The 19,667-nt window shown below is 36.2% G+C and overlaps 2 protein-coding genes across 3 annotated transcripts in view; one reads left to right on the top strand and one right to left on the bottom strand.

Moving 5' to 3' along the window:
• The window catches only part of LOC149615628 (coiled-coil domain-containing protein 63-like), a 124,601-nt gene extending 118,745 nt beyond the window's left edge, over positions 1-5,856 (bottom strand). Inside the window, exon 1 of the mRNA XM_089857186.1 lies at positions 5,640-5,856. The gene's annotated coding sequence lies outside the window, so the exon portion shown is untranslated. The remainder of the gene's footprint in view (positions 1-5,639) is intronic.
• The window catches only part of LOC149615627 (uncharacterized), an 80,467-nt gene that overhangs the window by 48,775 nt on the left and 12,025 nt on the right, over positions 1-19,667 (top strand). Inside the window, exon 1 of one of the 2 annotated variants that reach the window (XM_089857594.1) lies at positions 8,294-8,620. The exons of the other annotated variant lie outside the window; for it this stretch is intronic. The gene's annotated coding sequence lies outside the window, so the exon portion shown is untranslated. Of the gene's footprint in view, positions 1-8,293; positions 8,621-19,667 lie in introns of those variants that run through there. 2 annotated transcript variants of the gene reach the window in all.

Raw genomic sequence — 19,667 nt, 5'->3', positions numbered from 1 at the left:
CAACCCATAAGATTTGTTTGACCCCCCATATAAGGGACATGTACTCTACACCCCCTAACACAAGTTAAAGTTATGAATATTGATTGGAAACGGTGTTTTAATGATGACCCCCTTAAATTTAACGTAAGAAACAATGCAATAAGGGGGTCATCCGTAAAACACTGTTTCCAATCAATGTTCATAACTTTAACTTGTGTTAGGGGGTGTACAGTACATGTCCCTTATGGGGGGTCAAACAAAATCGGTGTGGTCATAGAACTGGTATAGATGTTAAATACATTTTCGGACTCGAGATTGATTGATTGATTTCCCATAGAACTTTCCATACATACATCCCACTGAAACCATATATTTCGGTCCCTTTTGGAACAGACACCCTGTACATGTATAAAAAAGGGGGTCACCGGCCATCTCTTGACCCTTAACCATACGACAATCTTAATGGAGAGTTCCTCCTGGTCCCTCCTTCAATTTGGACATCAACGAATGTCCCAATGGGTTCCTACTACCATAAGTTTATAAGCGATACGTCCCATAAGTATAACCAACACTACCTATGCTATTCGTAATGCTACTGAGAGACTTCCAGCAGCTCGAGATAACTAATTCGAGAAGGAGAACGACAATTAAGTGAGAATTCAATTGAAGTCCTAAGTACACTCGGTGGTGGTTAATTAATTTTGCAGCTAGGACCTATTCCATCTAGGCACTCCTATTTAGTCCGCATTACTAAACCCCCTTTGACAGCGCCACCTCACTCACCAGGACTACCTCCCTCGCTTTACCTCCTCTCGAATATATGATCTACCTCACTCACTCACTTCAAAATTACAAGCCTTTCAGTTTCTAAGTTACCAGATATTAATTAAACAAACTTATGGAAGGAACATATCTTATAAACTTATGCTACGACGTTGGTTGTCTCTAGTGTAACGCGACGAACGCAATCAAAGCTACACGTAGTTTTCCCTTTTTAATCCATAGACTATTTCACTCGCAACCTAGAGCCATTTCGTTCCCGTACTTCCATCACGGTTACCTTAAGATAAACGGGTATGTTAAAGTAAAGCTAGGATGGTCTTTCGCTTCGAAATGCCCCGGGGTTTGTGGCTGGTGACCCATGAATCAAATTGAGCGTCCAGTAAACAACGCACGCTCCTCTCAAGCTATAGTAAAGGGTGACTATTTCCTCTTCTTTTTTCCCTTTCCCTAAAAACGGTTGAAGAGTTTCCTTCTATCTCTATTGGAATCTATGAAGCTGAGAGGAAACTCTCATGGGAAATCCATGATGGAAATTCTTCCTCTTTTTTTTCGTGTAGATATATATAGGAACTATATAATATAAGCTCGGTTTTCACGTTTTTTCTCGACTCCAAGCGGCAACCCAAAAGGGCCAAAATAAAAAAAAATGTATCATTGTGTAGCCGTATTTTCATTCAACTTATCTATTAGCTGTATTTATTCCTGGTTGGATATGAGCTTTCTATTTCAAGCGAGCTCTATCATCTATGAGAGAGCCAATCAGCAATCAGCTTAAATTATGACGTCATTTGGAAACGTTTACCTCTTTCAAGGACTATAAAGATCAAAAGAAAGCTAATAACTGGCGAAAAACCGCTAAGCCTTTGTTCCAACAAAGCTGTAGTAATAACTGCCGAAAACCTCTAAGCCTTTGTTCCAAGAAAGCTGTAGTAATAACTGTCGAAAACCTCTAAGCCTTTGTTCCAAGAAAGCTGCAGTAATAACTGTCGAAAACCTCAAAGCTTCGGTTCCAAGAAACCTAATAGTGGCGAAAACCGCTAAGCCTCGGTTCCAAAAAACCCAATAAATAACTGGCGAAAACCGTTACACCTTGATTCTAAGAAATCCAATAAATAACTGGCAAACAACCACCCCTAACCCTTGGTTCCAAAACAAAAATGCACCGCCTCCAGCAGACGACAAAAACCATTCCTCCATCCAATAAATCTCGTGACGGTGAAAACCGAGCTTTAACCCTAACGAAGCATTTCCCCCATCCCTTAAAAGATAAGATCCTAGACGATGGAACTAAGTTAATGCGCTTTAAAAGACTAATGTTTAAAATCTATTCAGACAAAAATTGTCACTTAAGACTTGGCTTCCTCTATAAAATCGCGTGACGTGCCAGGCCCCCGTCTCCCCAAGGTCGAGTCGCGAGCGCGTATAGCTTTAGCCCCAGTCCTTGCCCAAGTAATTTAACAGTCAGGGTAGGGGTCAGGCAGGCAGAAGGTACAGAGGGGGTCATCAGGTGTATTAGGGCTATAACGGACGGAAATAGAGTTTGGGGGTTGAAGCTGGAAGTGGAAGTTGAATAAGAGAGGGGAAGCAGCTTTATCATCGATCAAATTGGCCCACTATTGATTGTCCAGGACCCCATTCTCCAGGACACTTACTTGGACATACCTTTGGATAGATATATATGAGTACAGGGTGTTTATGATAAGTCTGCAGCTATAAATTAAGGGAGATGTTGTTTAATGTTTTTAGTGTCGATTTTGAGTCAAAAATGTTCTGTAACTTCTACTTCTATCTCCATTTTGTTAATTTGCCACAAGGGATACACATTGTTTTCGAGAGTTATGATTTGATTGGGGTGTTTTAGGGATGACCCCCTTAATTAAATTAGCCATCATTGTCTTAATCAGCTTCTTTATAATTAAGAAAAACTCTAAAATTGACAAGAAATAATTTAAAAAACCAGTTAACTCTAGTGAAAACTGTAACTTCCCAAAAACAGGTAAGCTAGTACGAATTTCGGTTATACTATACCAAGAAGTGATATCTAGTTTACTAGGGAGAAGGTATAAGATGCCTCCTAAGTATTCCCGCGGGCCATAGTTCTGCAGTCCCCCCTTTCAAAATACAAGGGGGGACGTAAAAGGAGGAGGCCCCCGGGCTATTTCGCCTCCTCTCCTCAGTCGGAAAATAGGACTGTAATTTTCGTTATCATTCGCGTCGCGCTGACGTGCACGAGTTTTCAAGAACCAATGAGATGCTGGCTGGTTGTTGTAATTTAGAGGCGACGGGGATTAACTCCGAACACGTCTACGTAACGTTTGGACTGGAGATAAAGCTGCTGGAAATGTGGATGAATGAATTTATACCTTCTCCCTAATAAACTATAGATATCACTTCTTGACCACAGTATAACCACACAGCACAGATGTCGAAGCAATTCTAAACCAAAACCTATATATGTACGGTCGTAATTAAGGCGTGGAAGGGGTAAAATTTCAGGAAGGGAGAGTCACGTTTTAACAACTGGGCTTCGTGTGATTAACAATGGACAATTTAATTTTACCGCTTGAAAAGATTTTCACACTTTCTAGGCATCTTTGAAACGCGTTTAAGCTTTTCGGAGAAAGAGTTACAGATTTTCAAAGGCTAGGGTTTGGGGAGGAGCGAAAAATATATTTTTTAATTTTTTGAAAGCTGTTCGACATCGGTGGAAAGAATTTAAAGGATCCCATGGCCATGATCTCGGGGTCTCTCTCTCTCCTATGTTAACGGTTCATAGATATCGAAAATAATTATATAAACAAATCCTGAGCAAATTCCGCCTAATCAATTTCGGTCAAATCTAGTCAAATGTCATCTCTATTTTTAAAAGAGCCATAACTAAATTTTAATTAAAATAAATTTGATAATACTAAACTATAAACGAAAACTAAGACCCCAAACTAAGCATGCATCAAAAATATATTGGAAATATTATAGTCTGACCTTTCATGAAATTATAGCATTATAATTATATAGGTCAGGTTAGAAAAAAATATAGAATTTTATACTAATACAGCTGGGCTCCCTGCCTAAAGTTATATGAAATTTAAGTGAAATAAATATTAGACTACATTTATTCCTTATATCTATGTAAAGCAGTTCACAAAGAGGGGATGGGGGTTGCGCCCCCTGGTGACTTCAAAAATGTGACGAACAATATCCGGGCGTTATTCTCCCCTTTCGTTTCGTCTGCACGAGGGAATTTGAATTTTGCCTTTCTTTTTTTTTATTCTTTTCAAACTTTTTATCACGAAATTTCACACGGAGTTTGAACCATTATTAACGCTACCCCCTTAATATAATCCCAATGGAAATGGAATACGGAAAAGCAGGCAAAACTACTATAACCTCTAGTGTATTTTCAAGTTGATCATAATTTGATCCAAGAATGGTAAGGGGTGTTAAATTCTTTTTCCGGCCCTATACCGTTTAATTGAATTAGCAAAAGCTTGGAAGCGGAGTTGGTGGTAGCTTTTGCTTTTCAACAATTTTGCGGGGACCGAAATATTCTCATTAGGTGTTGGAGGAACCATCCCCCTCCCCCCAACGGGGTAGGGTCCTATTATACCTCCAAAAATTAAGTCATTAAAAAATAGAAGAAAAAAACACCCTGATCCTTTTACACTACGTTTTCATATTAAAAAAAAAAGAAAATCAAAAGTAATTAAAAATAATTGTTTGGAAAATTAAAGTTTATACAAAATGGTTGGTTTATAAGTGATATGTTATGTTCCAAAACATAAGTTTGTTTAATTAATATCTGGTCATGACAAACTGAAAGGCTTGTAATGAATTTGAAGTGAGGGAGTGAGTGAGGTAGGTCATAGATTCAAGGAGGTAAAGCGAGGGAGGGGCCTGGTGAGTGAGTGAGTGAGGTGGCGCTGCTGTCAAATTTGGGTTTAGTAATCCATAGACTAAATAGGAGTGCCTAGATCATGGAATAGGTCCTAGCTGCAAAATTAATTAACCACCACCGAGTGTACTTAGGACTTCAATTAAATTCGCTTCCGTCGTTCTCCTTGATTTGAACTAGTTATCTCGAGAACTGCTCTAAGTCTCTCAGTAGCATTACGAATAGTATAGGTAGCGCAAATCATACTTATGGAGCGAACATATCACTTATAAACTTATGGTACCACTACTTGCAATCTAATTTAGAATAGATACCGGCAATCCATCTCAATCCACACCCAAATCCTTAAAATTAAATTTTCTTTGACTTGGAAAAACCCGACCCCATATGAGGTGGTTATAAATTCACACACGGAGTTCAAAAGATTATAAAATTAATTTGAGTTCCAATCCACAAGTTTCAAAATCCAGGGCCCATAAAACCCCTTGGGGTTGGGGGTAACACCCTCTAACGGGGAAAATGTAATCCTTCCTTTATACGTGAGGGGGGGCGAAAGAACCCCTTTACCAGGAATAATAACCTTCTTGACGATCTAAGACAGGTTTTGGACTTGTGGGGGGCAAACCCCCGTATAGACTCAGACTCAGTCACTCAGCTCTAAGAGTCTAAGGTGGGCCCTATTCTAAAAGATATTCTTAGTTCTTCAATCATTGTTAAAGAATCATTTGGGGAGAATGGACGGGTATCTTTTGTTCTAACGTTAATTTGAACACACCCTAAGTCATTCTTTAGTTTTTGTTTCAACTTTGAACTCGTAAGAATGAAGTAAACCACACCCAAGAAAGATTTTTGACAATATACTGATGATGTGCATGGTTCTTATATAATTTAATATTCAATTTAAAAGAACTAGGCCTTCAAATCAATTATCTATTGATTTATAGTACCGATTTTTGTTAATAAAGACCAAGGCTTAAAAACTTACATTAAAATCCCACTCTGTTAAGTTGGTGTTTGATCGTCTGGAAGTTTCACCAAACTTTTAATTACTTTTCAAGTCCAATTTCGCAACGATTTGTCCTTAAAAAGCACAAAATATGATTCGTAATTAGTTTAACTAACTTTATATTAAAATTACGGGTAGTTATTAATGTGATTTTAAAGAAATTTGCTTAAAATTCTGTAACTAAACGTAAAACTCGGATTGTGTGTGGCGCGCCATTTTGTTTACTAAAAAAAATTGGCGGGCTGGCAGGCGGAAGAACAGGGCTGAACATAATTATAAAAGGCGGAGTGGGACATAAGCTGTTAATGTTTTTGGTACCAAATTTGAACTACGTTACGACCTTGAAATTTGATAGAATCTTCGGTTTCTCGCCATAGGCGTTTCAAACGTTTTGAAGCCGAGGCTTAAATAAAAATAGAAGCATATCGCTAAGCCTATTTTTTATTCCCATATCATACGAAAAAGGAGAAATTTCTCACATAAATTGAATGGTTTTCAAGGGTCGTTACTTCTTAACTGTATTACTTGGCCCCCCGTTCAGGGACTTATTTTTATTACATACTATTTTCCTTCCCAGAAAAAAAGGCCCGTTTTTCTCCACGCCTAGGTAAATATAGTCCCCAGTAGACCTACGCTCGGATTTGCAGATAAATGTCAGAGTATTTCAACAAAACTCACGAGCTACACAGTCCCCTGCCTTTCGTATTACATTTAGAAAAGAAACTCCTAATATTACTTAAGCCTTTGTTAGAATAGTCTATACAATACTACCAAGGCTTAGACGCATTGAACCAAGGCCTAAAAGGGTTCCCCCCATTGCAACTTTTACAAAAAGGAATGCATGCGAGAAATTCCTAAGGCCTACGCTACACTATTTAAGGGCGCAGCTACTACGGCCAAGGCTTAAGGCGTACGTTCAACAGAGGGCAAAACAAAAATAATTATATTAAGTAGGCTTAGCAGTAAAAGGGCACTGCAATGATATACGGCGTTCCTAGATTGAATTGCAAAACAGAAAACCGGTCGGTATAAAAGGAAGCTGGTGCTGGCAAAGGCACCCAACACAACAACCAACCGCAATGGTGTTTTTGAAACAGCCAAGGCCTAAGGCCTAACCGGATTCCGGAAGTGAGTGTGTGTGGGGGGAGAAGGGGAAAACGGAAGTAAAACTACTACGCCTTTAAGAGTAATCTTTAAGGCGTGACCATTAGACGTTATTGGGGTCAGAAAACGGAAAAGCGTGAGCCTACTTACTGGTCAATACCCCAGCACCAAGTTCATTAACACCATAAAAAATACAGGAATTACCGATCGCTCACGATGCGCGAGGAAAACGGTATTGGATAAATGCCAAAGGCTTATTGGGAAGTTTGGCAAAGGCTTAAGTTTAGTCTACATTTTGTTTTACACAGGAGGATGTAATGTAAGGCCCCATACACGGGAAATAGTAATGGGTGTGTTGATTATGGTAGCTATATCTTTAAAACAGGAAATAACTGTGGTACATACCAGAATCGATATGCTAAAAATAAAAGTATCATGAGAAACTAGAGATTCCGTAGAGTAATAGCACCAAGTTTTATCATTATTGAATTTAAAATAACCGTGCAAGAAGTCCAGACAAAAATTTAAATTCCTTATAGGAAAAACAGAATTATTTTTCATAAGGAATTATAGGATTTTATAGGAGAAAAATCACTTGTTTTTATAGGAAAATATAGGAATAAAAATGATACTATTTTGGCTTAAACTATATTATAGAAAAATCTCAAATAAATAAAAATAATAATAATAAATTGGGGATTTCACTTTGAATTATATTCAGAGGAACTTAATTAAATTAAATTAAATGATATAATATAATTAAAAATAATCCTGAGGAAGCAAACTCCGCAGCCTGATCAATTTCGGTCAAATCTAGTGAGTCAAATGCCATCTCTATTTTAAAAGAGCCATAACTAAATTTTAATTAAAATAAATTTGATAATGCTAAACTATAAACGAAAACTAAGACCCCAAACTAAGCATCAAAAATATATAGGATCATATTATAGTCTGACCTTTCATGAAATTATAGCATAATAATAATAATATAGGACAGGTTCAAAAATATAGGATATTATAGGAATTATAGGACCACTGGGCTCCATGCAAAACTGTGTATGGTAGAACCAGAACCAAGACTTAACTTCAGTCTAACAATCACTTGATTGAAGGGTCAGATACTAAGGCTTAAATTATTTTAAATTATAATTAAAATGTAAAAACATACTTGAAAATAACAAAACCCCGTATATAAAAATACCTCATTTAAACTCCTAACATTTTAACGATATGACGTAATGCTTTCCATTGAACAAGAGAAAAAAAAAACATTGGAGAAATCGCGAAAAGAGAGAGAAAGGGAACGAGAGAGAAGCTGGTACATTCCTCCAGCATCTTCCACGCATGCGCAGAAGAGAGAATTCCCCCAAAATTCCGGATTCTAGCAGGGCTAAAGAACCTTAGGGTAACGCGCGGCTCTGTACGCCTAGCGAAGCATCAAAGCGGGGGCCTTTCCCTTTCATTCGAGACCCAAATTCAGAGGAACTAAGTCGCGTTTCCCCATTTTCCCCATCCGTAATCCAAAGTTCTAATATATTTTAAAAAGAGAAAAATTCAAGTAGTAGCTACCTCAGAGGTACACACGTTGGAGAATTAATTGTTCTTGAGGAACAGTACATTCTTTAAAAGAACCACCGCGATTCGGTTTTTGGTTTTCTTGCATGGAAGTTACTTAAAAAAAAAATAAGAAATAAGAATTTAAAAAATGCGGAAGTGATTGATCATCTTCCTTAATAAAGCGGAAGTACTTCTTTAGAATTTAGGTAACGTATGATTTAATGAACAGAACGGAACGGAAAAGTGCGCTAATTGGTTGATTATATAACCTAATTATTGATATATAATTAAAGAAATAGGTGAGTGTATTTGTTTATTTATTTATTAGAATTTTGAATATTTTTTATATTGCATAAAAATTCGGAAGTGGTTGATTAACTTCCGTAAAAAAGCGGAAGTACTTTATAATTTGGTTAACAGACACGAATAAATTAATGATAACTGGTTTTTTATATAACACAATTATTTATATGTTATTAAAAATATAGGCGAGTTTATTAGAATTTTAAATATTTGTTATATCCTAAAATAATTCGGAAGTGGTTGGCCATCTTCCGTAAAAAAGCGGAAGTACTTTAGAATTTTGTTAACAGGTCTACACGAATGAATTAATGCTAATTGGTGTTTTTATAACCTTAATTATTGATAAGTAATTAAAAATATAGGCGAGTTGATTTGAATTTTGAATATTTGTTATAGCCTAAAAAATAAAGATTCGGAAGTGTTTGGTCAACTTCCGTAAAAAAGCGGAAGTACTTTAGAATTTGGTTAACAGACACGAATTAATTAATTATAAGTGTTTTTTATATAACCTAAATATTGATATATAATTAAAAATATAGGCGAGTTTATTTGAATTTTGAATATTTGTTATATCGTAAAAATAGTTCGGAAGTGGTTTGCCAACTTCCGTAATAAAACGGAAGTACTTTAGAATTTTGTTAGCAGACACGAATTAATTAATGCTAATTGGTTTTTTATATAACCTAATTATTGATAAGTAATTAAAAATATAGGTGAGTTTATCTATTTATTTATTTATTTGAAACTTGAATATATATTGTAAACAATTTAGCCGATATCTATGCGGTAAATTTTGAATTACAACGGCTTAAATTATACTATAACTATATTATACTGTATATACTTGATATTCAACAACCAACAAGGAGATTACAAAGTCCTTTTAACTTGAATTCATGATCTTATCTCGATGAGACCTACTGGAGCGTTGACAATTGACAATATAGAATCCCCTATTAAAATTTAATTCTCGCTCTAAAACCCCAAAGAGGATGGTTACTTAATACTATTATATAATAATTCCTTGCAAACGTAAAGATAATGTTATATAAGACCAATCTACACAGTGAAACATTAAAAAATCGGAATTTATTTAATTTTCGGAATTATGGGATTTTATAGAATAAAAAAATCACGTGTTTTTATAGGAAAATATATAGGAATAAAAATGCATGCTCATATATAATACTAACTATTTTGGCTTAAACTATATTATAGAAAAATCTCATATAAATAATTAACAAATTGGGGATTTTACTTTGAATTAAATTTAGAGGAACTTAATTAAATTAAATTAAATGATATAATATAATTAAAAAATAATCCTGAGGAAGCAAACTCCGCCTGATCAATTTCGGTCAAATCTAGTCAAATGTCATCTCTATTTTAAAAGAGCCATAACTAAATTTTAATTAAAATAAATTTGATAATGCTAAACTATAAACGAAAACTAAGACCCCAAACTAGGCATCAAAAATATATAGGAAATATTATAATTATAGTCTGACCTTTCATGAAATTATAGCATAATAATTAATATATAGGACAGGTTAAAAAATATAGGAAATATTGGACCACCTTTATAATATTTTCTTATTTCTATTTTGATAATATATAGCAATAATAATTTATATTAAAATACTTAATTCGCGAAAATGGCCTACCCCTTTTTGTGCTGCATGGGACCCTTGTCCAAGAGAGATGAAATTGATATCGAAATGGGATGGGGGCCCTGGGAGGGTTTGGGGGTCCCTTGTCAGTAAAGCCAAGGCTTAAATCATCCTTATCCTCTACGGTATAGGAGCTAGAAACCCTCAGGTGATTAGGCTTAGCAGATAGGGAACAATGACTTTAATATAATGTATATTATAAGTCTGAAATGAACATTTAGTTTGGTCTTTAAACCCGAATTACGTTTGCTGGACCAAACTAACCTAGAAGATTACAATCAGAGACTTTGAAAGCCGAGTAAAGTAATGAATGCGTTTTGTAAAAGCGGGTATGATTTCAGGGGACATTTCAGGAGTCTAGGACAAACTTTGATTGGTCAGTGAATGGATTTGTTTAGTATACAGACTGCATGGTGCTTCTGATAAATTAAGGGAGATGTTGTTCAATCTTTTTAGCGTCGATTTTGAGTAGAAAATGTTCTATACTTCCTAGTCTATCTATGACATTTTGTTAATTTGCCACAAGGGACACTGTTTTCGAGTTATGATTTGATTTTAGTGTTTTAGGGATAACCCCTTATCATTAAATTAGTGCTCAATCATTGCCTAAATCAGTTTCTTAATTAAAATTAAGGGGGTCATCGCTAAAATACTCCAACAGCAATCTTAACTCGAAAACAGTGTCCCTTGTGCCAAACAAAATGGAGATTAAATAAATAAAATAAATAATTCGGATGCAGAAAAAACCCACCAAAAACCCGTGCACATTTCTCATTCAAATTCGCAACAATACGCAATCAAGAAAAGCAAGCCATGCACCGGCAAATGCGCAAATGTTACATGCTGCTTGCAATTGACGGAGCAAATAATCATTTTGCTAAATATAAATGACTGAGAAGCGAATCCAATCACAAAGCAATCAATAGATCCGGCTTTTACTTCCTCAATCCCCCATCTCTCGCTTGCCTATTCATTCATTCATTTCTATTCAACGGAAAAACCGGAAGTGAATAAATCTAGACCACCGGAAGTAAATCGCGGACGACGTTGTCATGGAGACCCAACCTATTCTTTCTTTCTCCCTTTCCTTCAAATCTCATATCTATCATAGATATCATCAAAAGAAATATATTCCACGGAGCATTTGTAAATCGAGATAACCTCGGAACCGATAATGATAATACAGACTTGGTTGGTGTTTCCGCATAAGTCTGCCATATACATAAATTAAGGGGGATGTTCAAATATTGTTCTTTGGGAAATTAATCAATTTTTAGTCAAAAATGTTCTATACTTCTTAGTCTATCTCCATTTTGTTTAATTTGCCACAAGTTTCGAGAATTATGATTTGATTGGGGTGTTTTAGGGACAACCCCTTATCATTTAATTAGAAATCATTCATTATCTAAATCAGTTTCTTAATAAAATTTAAAGGGGTCATCGCTAAAATACTCCATCCAACAACAATCTTAACTAGAAAACAGTGACCTTTGACAGCAGCGCCACCTCACTCACCAGGCCTCCCTCGTTTCTTTACCTCCTCTCGAATCTATGACCTACCTCACTCACACACTCACTTCAAATTCATTACAAGCCTTTCAGTTTCTCATGACCAGATATTAATTAAACAAACTTATGGAACATACATATCTTATAAACTTATGGTAGTAGTAGGGACATTCAATATCTGTCCCATTTTATGAAGGGACTGTCCTAGAAAGTCCCTTAAAGCTTCCAAAGGAAAGCGAGAGGAGAGAGAGAGAGACAACCGGAGAATTCTAAGCGATAATGGCAGCCATTAGAAGGGTACTACCAACGCGTTAAGCCTTGGCTGCGCATCTATACGTAGGAAATTACCAGAGCACGATGGCTATTGCATTAATGGGTTTGTCCTTGTATGATGGAATAGCCATGATGATGGTAACAAGATGGCCCAAGGGCTGGGCCTTAATAGTAATTTTACACGGCTCACGTGACCCCCCCCCGTATAGTTGACAACTAAAAACATTTCTGAAACACAATCGTGTATCCCTTTAATTTCTAATAACGTCACATTTCAAATAATATTAATGAAACTAAATTGTGAACCCCACTAAAGTATAATTTTTAAAAACCATACGAATCAAATAATGTATTTAAACAAAATCCTGGATCCCCTAAACCAGAAATCACTATGACCGTAAAGCGTCCCCTCTATTTTACGAAACCTAACCTAGCCATCCAGCATAATCTCTGATGTATCACGCGCACAAAGTGCAGTAGTGCACGAAAATTATCATCTTGTTTCCCTTCACTCAAAAAAGCCCGCGAGATTTAAACTACCTTTCTTTCCTAACCATCCAGCATAATCTCTGATGTATCACGCGCACAAAGTGCAGTAGTGCACGAAAATTATCATCTTGTTTCCCTTCACTCAAAAAAGCCCGCGAGATTTAAACTACCTTTCTTTCCTCTCTCTCCGAGCGGGATGCCCCCTCTCCCTCTTCCCCCTCTCACTAATATACCAGGCAGGCAGTTCTCTCTCTACGCGGAGCTTCGTATCGCCACCGCGTACGCTAGCGATCTCTCTCTCTCATCGTAAGCGTACGTTTCGCGGACGCGACCGGTTTCCCTCTCTTATCGTAAGCGTTCGTTTCGCGGACGCGTCCGGGACAGGGACAGGGACAGGGACAGGGGTTTTGGTGCCGTTTCTTAAATTTTACCGTAATTAAAATTACGTGTAAAATTAAAAACCGTTCGTTGATATCACTTCCTCCCCCATTCCCATAATCCCCCCCCCCAAAAAAAAACGGCGGGAAAAGGATCATAATATACAGGGTGTTTGTGAAAAGTCCATCAATAATGAAAGGGCGTATTTATTGGGCCATTTTGAGTCGAAAATGTTCTATGACATTTTGCCGTCCGAGCCACGGTTTTCGAGTTATGATTTGAATATTTTAGGGATGACCCCTTCATTAAATTAGCGCTGTCTTTCAATTTCTTAATTAAATTTAAGGGGTCATCCGTAAATTACTCCAATCATAACTTGAAAACAGTGGCCCGGACGGAAAAATGTCATAGAACATTTTCGACTCAAAATGGCCCAATAAATACGCCCTTTCATTATTGATGGACCTTTCACAAACACCCTGTATAAGGGGTGAAAAATGCACGCATAACTTATTAAGCCTTGGCTAATAGAATAATATATTATGCGTTTATATATATTGCGTTAGATTTATTATCTTGAAAGTGAATGTTTATGCGTACCCACCCTAAAAAGGAGTTTCAGAAAAATATTGTTATCTCGCGTTCTAATTGGTTTAGCGTAATGTTATTGGTACCGTTTGATAGACAACAATCAGGGCTAACATACCCTCGAAGCAATTATCGTTAAATTTAAAATTGCCAGAGTTCTTGGCGTCCCAAAGTCAAGTTTACTTAACAGACATCGCCTTAAATTGGAATTTACTTAAAATCTCTTTATCTCGAGTTCTAACTGGTTTAGGACCAAGTTATTGATACCGTTTGATAGACAACAATTAGGGCTAACACATCCTCGAAGCAATTATTGTTAACTTTAAAATTGACAGAGTTATGCCGTCACAAAGTTAGTCTATATTCGAAGCACCTTAAAAATGGAATTTTTTCATATAAAAGCCTTTATCTCGAGTTCTGATTGGTTTAGGACCAAGTTCTTGATACCGTTTCGTAAAGTTCAATTTTATCTATCATACCCTAAAAGCGTTTCATGATATCGTTCAAATGACCAGAGTTCTGACGTCATAAACTTACTCATACAAAATCTAACTCCAAATACTTCCAATTAAACTTCAGAAGTCAATACGAATCTCGAATTTTACGATGCTATTTTGAGTCCTTGGTTGTCCCTTAATTTTGATTGGTTGTTAAGCCTAACCTAGCAATATATATGTATAGAAATCCATTCCAAGCGGCGGAGGGAGCGAGCATTGTAATTTGCCGATATAATTAGTAAATCAATCCGAGGGATACAGAGCTAATTTAATCCAGATACCGATGGACAAAAACATAGCCTATAGGCCTTCCCTTTCTGTCGAAACTGAAACTTTAACCCTAACCACAACTAATTGGCAACAAGACCCCCGCCAAGTCCATGTCCCAGAATACATCATTACTTGTATTGGGAATACATAAAGCTACTAGGAATCATTGTGTCCCCATGCTAATGTCTATGAATTCGGGTTTTGTGGGTATACTGGGCTTGGGAACTTACTATCCACGTCAGGCCTCATAATTCTAATGGCGTCTTTCTAGCTGTGTTATTTCATTGGTTAGTTCCAAGGTGCAACAGGCGAGATTATAAATTCGCCTCGGTAAAATTCGTCATACATTATGATTAGTCTAAATAGCTAGCTCCTCCCATAAATTCCGCTCTAGATAAGTGAATTTGGCTGACTAATCATGATTCCTAGTAGGTGTATGTATTCCCAATGTATATATATATCGAACGGTATACGCGTTTAAACACTATAACTAGTTAGTTTCCCGCCTTGAGTCTTAGCTTCAGCATAAGTTAACTAATAGTGCCAATAAGTCCGTGTGACGCTCCTTTTAAATCAATATCATAAGCACCCTTGGCCCTTGCAAGGTCGACAATACGTAATAGCAGTCGTTCCACTACGCTGTTGAACCCGAACTTGACCGAAATTATTTACTTAACTTATGGATATTAGGCTTAAGTTTTGACTTAGCAAAACGTTATTCATTGACGGACGTTGTATGTACCTCTAAATATATACCAACATCATCAGATCGATGGAAGTTTACGTTACACGTGGACAATCTCTGAAGTCAGTATATAAGATCTCTTAGTAAGATTAGTTAAGATGGCGTTAGATGTCACTGGCAAGTTGCATTGTCTAGTATTAGGCCTAATTTTGATGTGTCTGGAGGCGTTCCGAACGCCTTTACGTAATAGCGTACGTTTTAAGCCTTGCCTAAGAGAATATACTGGTAATTTCCCGCCAAAACTGACGTTTGAGGGGGGAAAAATATAATGCGCGGGATAAACATGAATACGCGCCAAATTTCTTCAAAAAAAGGCGGGAAAACATAAATACGTGCCAAATTTCTTCAAAAAGCGCGGGAAAACATAAATACGCTCCAAATTTCTTCAAAAAAATGCTGGAAAACATAAATACGCGCCAAATTTCTTCAAAAAACGCGGGAAAATATAAATACGCGCCAAATTTCTTCAAAAAAGGCGGGAAAATATAAATACGCGCCAAATTTCTTCAAAAAACGCGGGAAAATATAAATACGCGCCAAATTTCTTCTAAAAAGGCGGGAAAACATAAATACGAGCCAAATTTCTTTAAAAACACCAGAAATCTAATAAATTTCAATCTTAAAGCATTCTTAAAATTAAAGTACTTGGGTCATGCGTGGTAATCAATTAAGGGTTCCACCCGTATACCGATTTAGTTTATCTTTAATGCTTCGCGCCTAAAAAAAACTAAAAAAGGAAAAAACGTGGGGATACATTAGATAAAATCCTCCTAAAAACCATTACGTAGACCCAGGCGTCGGGCATTCTGTATCTCCCTCATTCATTTTTCTACTCGTATTGGTATAAGCCTTTGCCTGTTAACTAAGCCTTGGCCTGTTAGGCTTATTTAAGCTAAAAAAATGAATGAATCAGAATTAATAATAGCTTAGCTTAGTCGGTGACGGGCCAAACTCAATTATTCTTAATTATAGTAAAGCAAAGGCCTCTCTACCCTTGCAAGCTGAAAAACGCAATCTACCAAACGGGTACTTTTTTATACCCCAACTTTCGTACTCACTCGGGCCTTGGTCATTTTTTATGCCACCGTGTTACCGATAACCGTTATGAATTTATAGGATTAAGAAAAGGCAGTTAGTTCCGAGATGAGTTATCTTTTTTTTACTTCTTTTAATTCAAAAAGGGCCGGGTTTTTAGGAATAAGTACTTGGAATTACTTTGGTGGTTTTTTTCTAATATTATTATAAAAAAAGAGTTACGTTGTAGCATAAGATATGTATGTTCTATAAGTTTACAAACTGAAAGGCTTGTAATGAATTTGAAGTGAGTGAGTGAGTGAGGTAGGTCATAGATTCGAGAGGAGGTAAAGCGAGGGAGGCCTGGTTGGTGAGTGAGGTGGCGCTGCTGTCAAATTTGGGCTTAGTAATGCATAGACTAAATAGGAGTGCCTAGATCATGGAATAGGAGGTCCTAGCTGCAAAATTAATTAACCACCACCACCGAGTGTACTTAGGACTTCAATTGAATTCTCGCTTCCGTCGTTCTCCTTCTCGAACTAGTTATCTCGAGCTGCTCTAAGTCTCTCAGTAGCATTACGACATAGTATAGGTAGTGCATATCATACTTATGGAGCGAACATATCACTTATAAACTTATGGTTCAGGGTCATTTTTTGCAAAAAAATTGCATGGTCTTTAGAAAAACGAGGGTCTGTGGGGTTTTTTTTTTATAGTAGATTAAGAGAAAGTTGAAGGATCTTTAGTTAAAATTGTCTAGTCTTAAAGAGATAGTGAATTGAAAAAAATCAAGCGATTTTTAATATCGATTCTTATACTAATTAAAAGACCAATCTGCATATAGTAAAACATTAAAGTAAATAATGATATTAAAATTCAAATTAGTTTGAAATTTCATATAGATAATTCGAAAATTGTACCTCCAACCAAATTCTAAGATAATTCCTTAATTTAGTCTCTGCGCATGTCTTATAATTAATCGATTTAAAAATTAATTAAACAAAATTAAATTAAGGAACATGCAACAAGAAAATTGTGTACGAATTTTTTTAAAGAATTTAAAATTAACCCTTTATACCTCTAAGTCATTTCTTCAAATCGCATTTGCGATAGGCTTAAATAGATGTCAGTAAAAGTAGTGGATTATAATATAATTTACTATAATCACAATCTCACAAAATATTTCCCGCCAAATTAACAAATAAAAAGGCGGGAAAAATAAAAATAAAATAAATTACAATTGAATTGCAATTTCTTTCTCGGCTTCCAAAAACAAACCGAACCAAACCAATATCAACCGGGTGATAACTCGGCTCTCATTGGGAACCCATGCTCAAATTATCTCCCTCAAACAATCTCGATAAAAACATAAGGAAACCGACATAAAGAAAGAAAGTTAAAATCCTGCAGAAAAACTTCTAAAAAAAAAAACTTTCTTGGAACGCATTGGACCAATCTAAGAAAGGTTTAAAAATACAATATATACATTAATAAAATTCCCCCTTGTTACCCTTCACGTTATAACCCAATCTAAGAGTGTAATTTAGTTATACAAGAAACCAACCCGAAATCAATAAGACAGCTCGTGCAGGGGAGGGGGGAAAAAGGGGGGATGAAATGAAAAAAAAAAAAGAAGCGGGAATTGCAGAAGCTATACTAACTCAATAATTGATAAGTTATCTTCCCTTTTGAACGAACCAACCAGGGTTGGGGGAGAAAGGGGGGGGGGTTGGCAACAATTCATTTTGCCAATATTTGCCACCCCCCTTTCCTTGGTTCCTACGAACAAAGTTTTTGGGCACAAGAAATAATCCATAAGAAAAATTTGAAGTTTAGTTAACAGATGGTATGGTTGAGAATTCGAAGATATTGTGTTGGCAAATTTATTAATTAATTTTAATTTTAATTTAAGATTTACTCTGGTTCTATAAGAGATACAGGGATGTCCTTTGAGTATGTTATAGCCCTATTTCTTAGCTTTCCAACGATACTTAATACCATGGGGTTACGATAATTAGGGACCGAGTAATTAAGCCTAATGTTAATTAACGTAATCTCCATAGCGTAAACATGGGCTTATTTACACAACACCTTGTAACTCTGGTTCTAGAAGAGATACGGGGATGTCCTTTGAGTATGTTATAGCCCTATTACTTAGCTTTCCAACGATACCAAATACTTGGGGTTACGATAATTAGGGCCAGAGTAATTAAGCAAAATGTTAATTAACGTCCTCTCCATAGCGTTAACATGGGTTTATTCACGAAACACCTTTTAACTCTGGTTCTATTAGAGATACAGGGATGTCCTTTAAGTATGTTATAGCCCTATTTCTTAGCTTTCCAACGATACTAAATACCTAGGGGTTACAACAATCAGGTCCCGACTAATTCAACAAAATATTAAATGAAAAAGAATTAGTGATAACTCCAAATCAACTACAAAAAGAAATAATTCAACTTAAATTCAACCCAACGCAAACTAAACTAAACTAAAAGAAACCAATATAATCAGGGTCTAAACCATATCATCTATTACACAACCATCGTCTTTTCTGTAAGATTTTCAATACAAAGGCTTAGGCTCCTTAGCCTTCTTCTGAAAACACAGAACAGATAAAAAGCTAAAATTTCTCTCCCTCCGTCAGCTTGTCCAAGAACCAGGAGAGAAGGGGGAGATGAGATGAGATGAGGAGGGAAGGGGGGTTATCTGTGGGGCTATAGCCTCAAAATCTAACAAGTCAGCGCCCCTGCTGGTGTAATAGAGAAGCTTCAAAAGAATGGCCTTTTGAAGAAAAGTATCGCTTGATGGATGACTTTACTCCTATCCATAGTATAGCTTTACTGCACAGCCTCTTAGTAAGATTCCCAATCTAGCCCCTCCCCCTTTACCCCCCGCGATGGCGGCACACGTGATTTTAATTACGATGGGCTGGTTCCGATCCCAGCAGTCAAGATCAAAGAACTATAGACAAATATGTTTCATAGATATAAGTAAAAAGGAATTGAAAGTTGCATGGTTATTTTCCCCAGACCAATTTTAATATGAACATGTCATTAAAATAGGGGGTCATACGTAAAACACTCCTTCCAATGTTCATCTTGTAAGTCTGAAGCCATCCATAAATTAAGGGATATGTTAATTGTTCTTTGGGAAATCAATAAATTTTGAGTGTATCCCACAGTCCCTCGCGATTTAACTTAAGATCTCGAAGTTCTTATTGTATTTTACTAAATTACATTTTAACTCGAAATTCGATGAATTCCATTATATAAAGCAACTAGCTTTCTTAAGTTTGTTCAAAACTTTTGAGCTAATATATAAATATATTACAGGTGAGGATAAGGTGTGTTAAAACTTAAAAAAAAACACCACAATAGCCTTGTATATATTAGCTCAATTTCGTTGAATAACTTAAGAATATAACAGGAGAAAAAAAATAAATAAGAAACACTTTCAACACAAAGAAGCTGTGGAATAACTAAAGTAGTACAAAAGATTCCGCCGTATATAAACTAAAGATTTTATCACGAGATGATTCTAAAGCTCAGGGTATTTTTTTTCCCCATTCATTTTCTATTTAACAACAGCAGCTCCATCCCAAAAACCA

Source organism: Phalangium opilio, unplaced genomic scaffold (genome assembly GCF_054372755.1).
Source record: "Phalangium opilio isolate 3A_F unplaced genomic scaffold, DU_Popi_V2 ptg000217l_1, whole genome shotgun sequence".
Taxonomy (NCBI): Eukaryota; Metazoa; Arthropoda; class Arachnida; order Opiliones; family Phalangiidae; genus Phalangium; species Phalangium opilio.
This window is presented reverse-complemented; position numbering and strand designations above follow the sequence as displayed.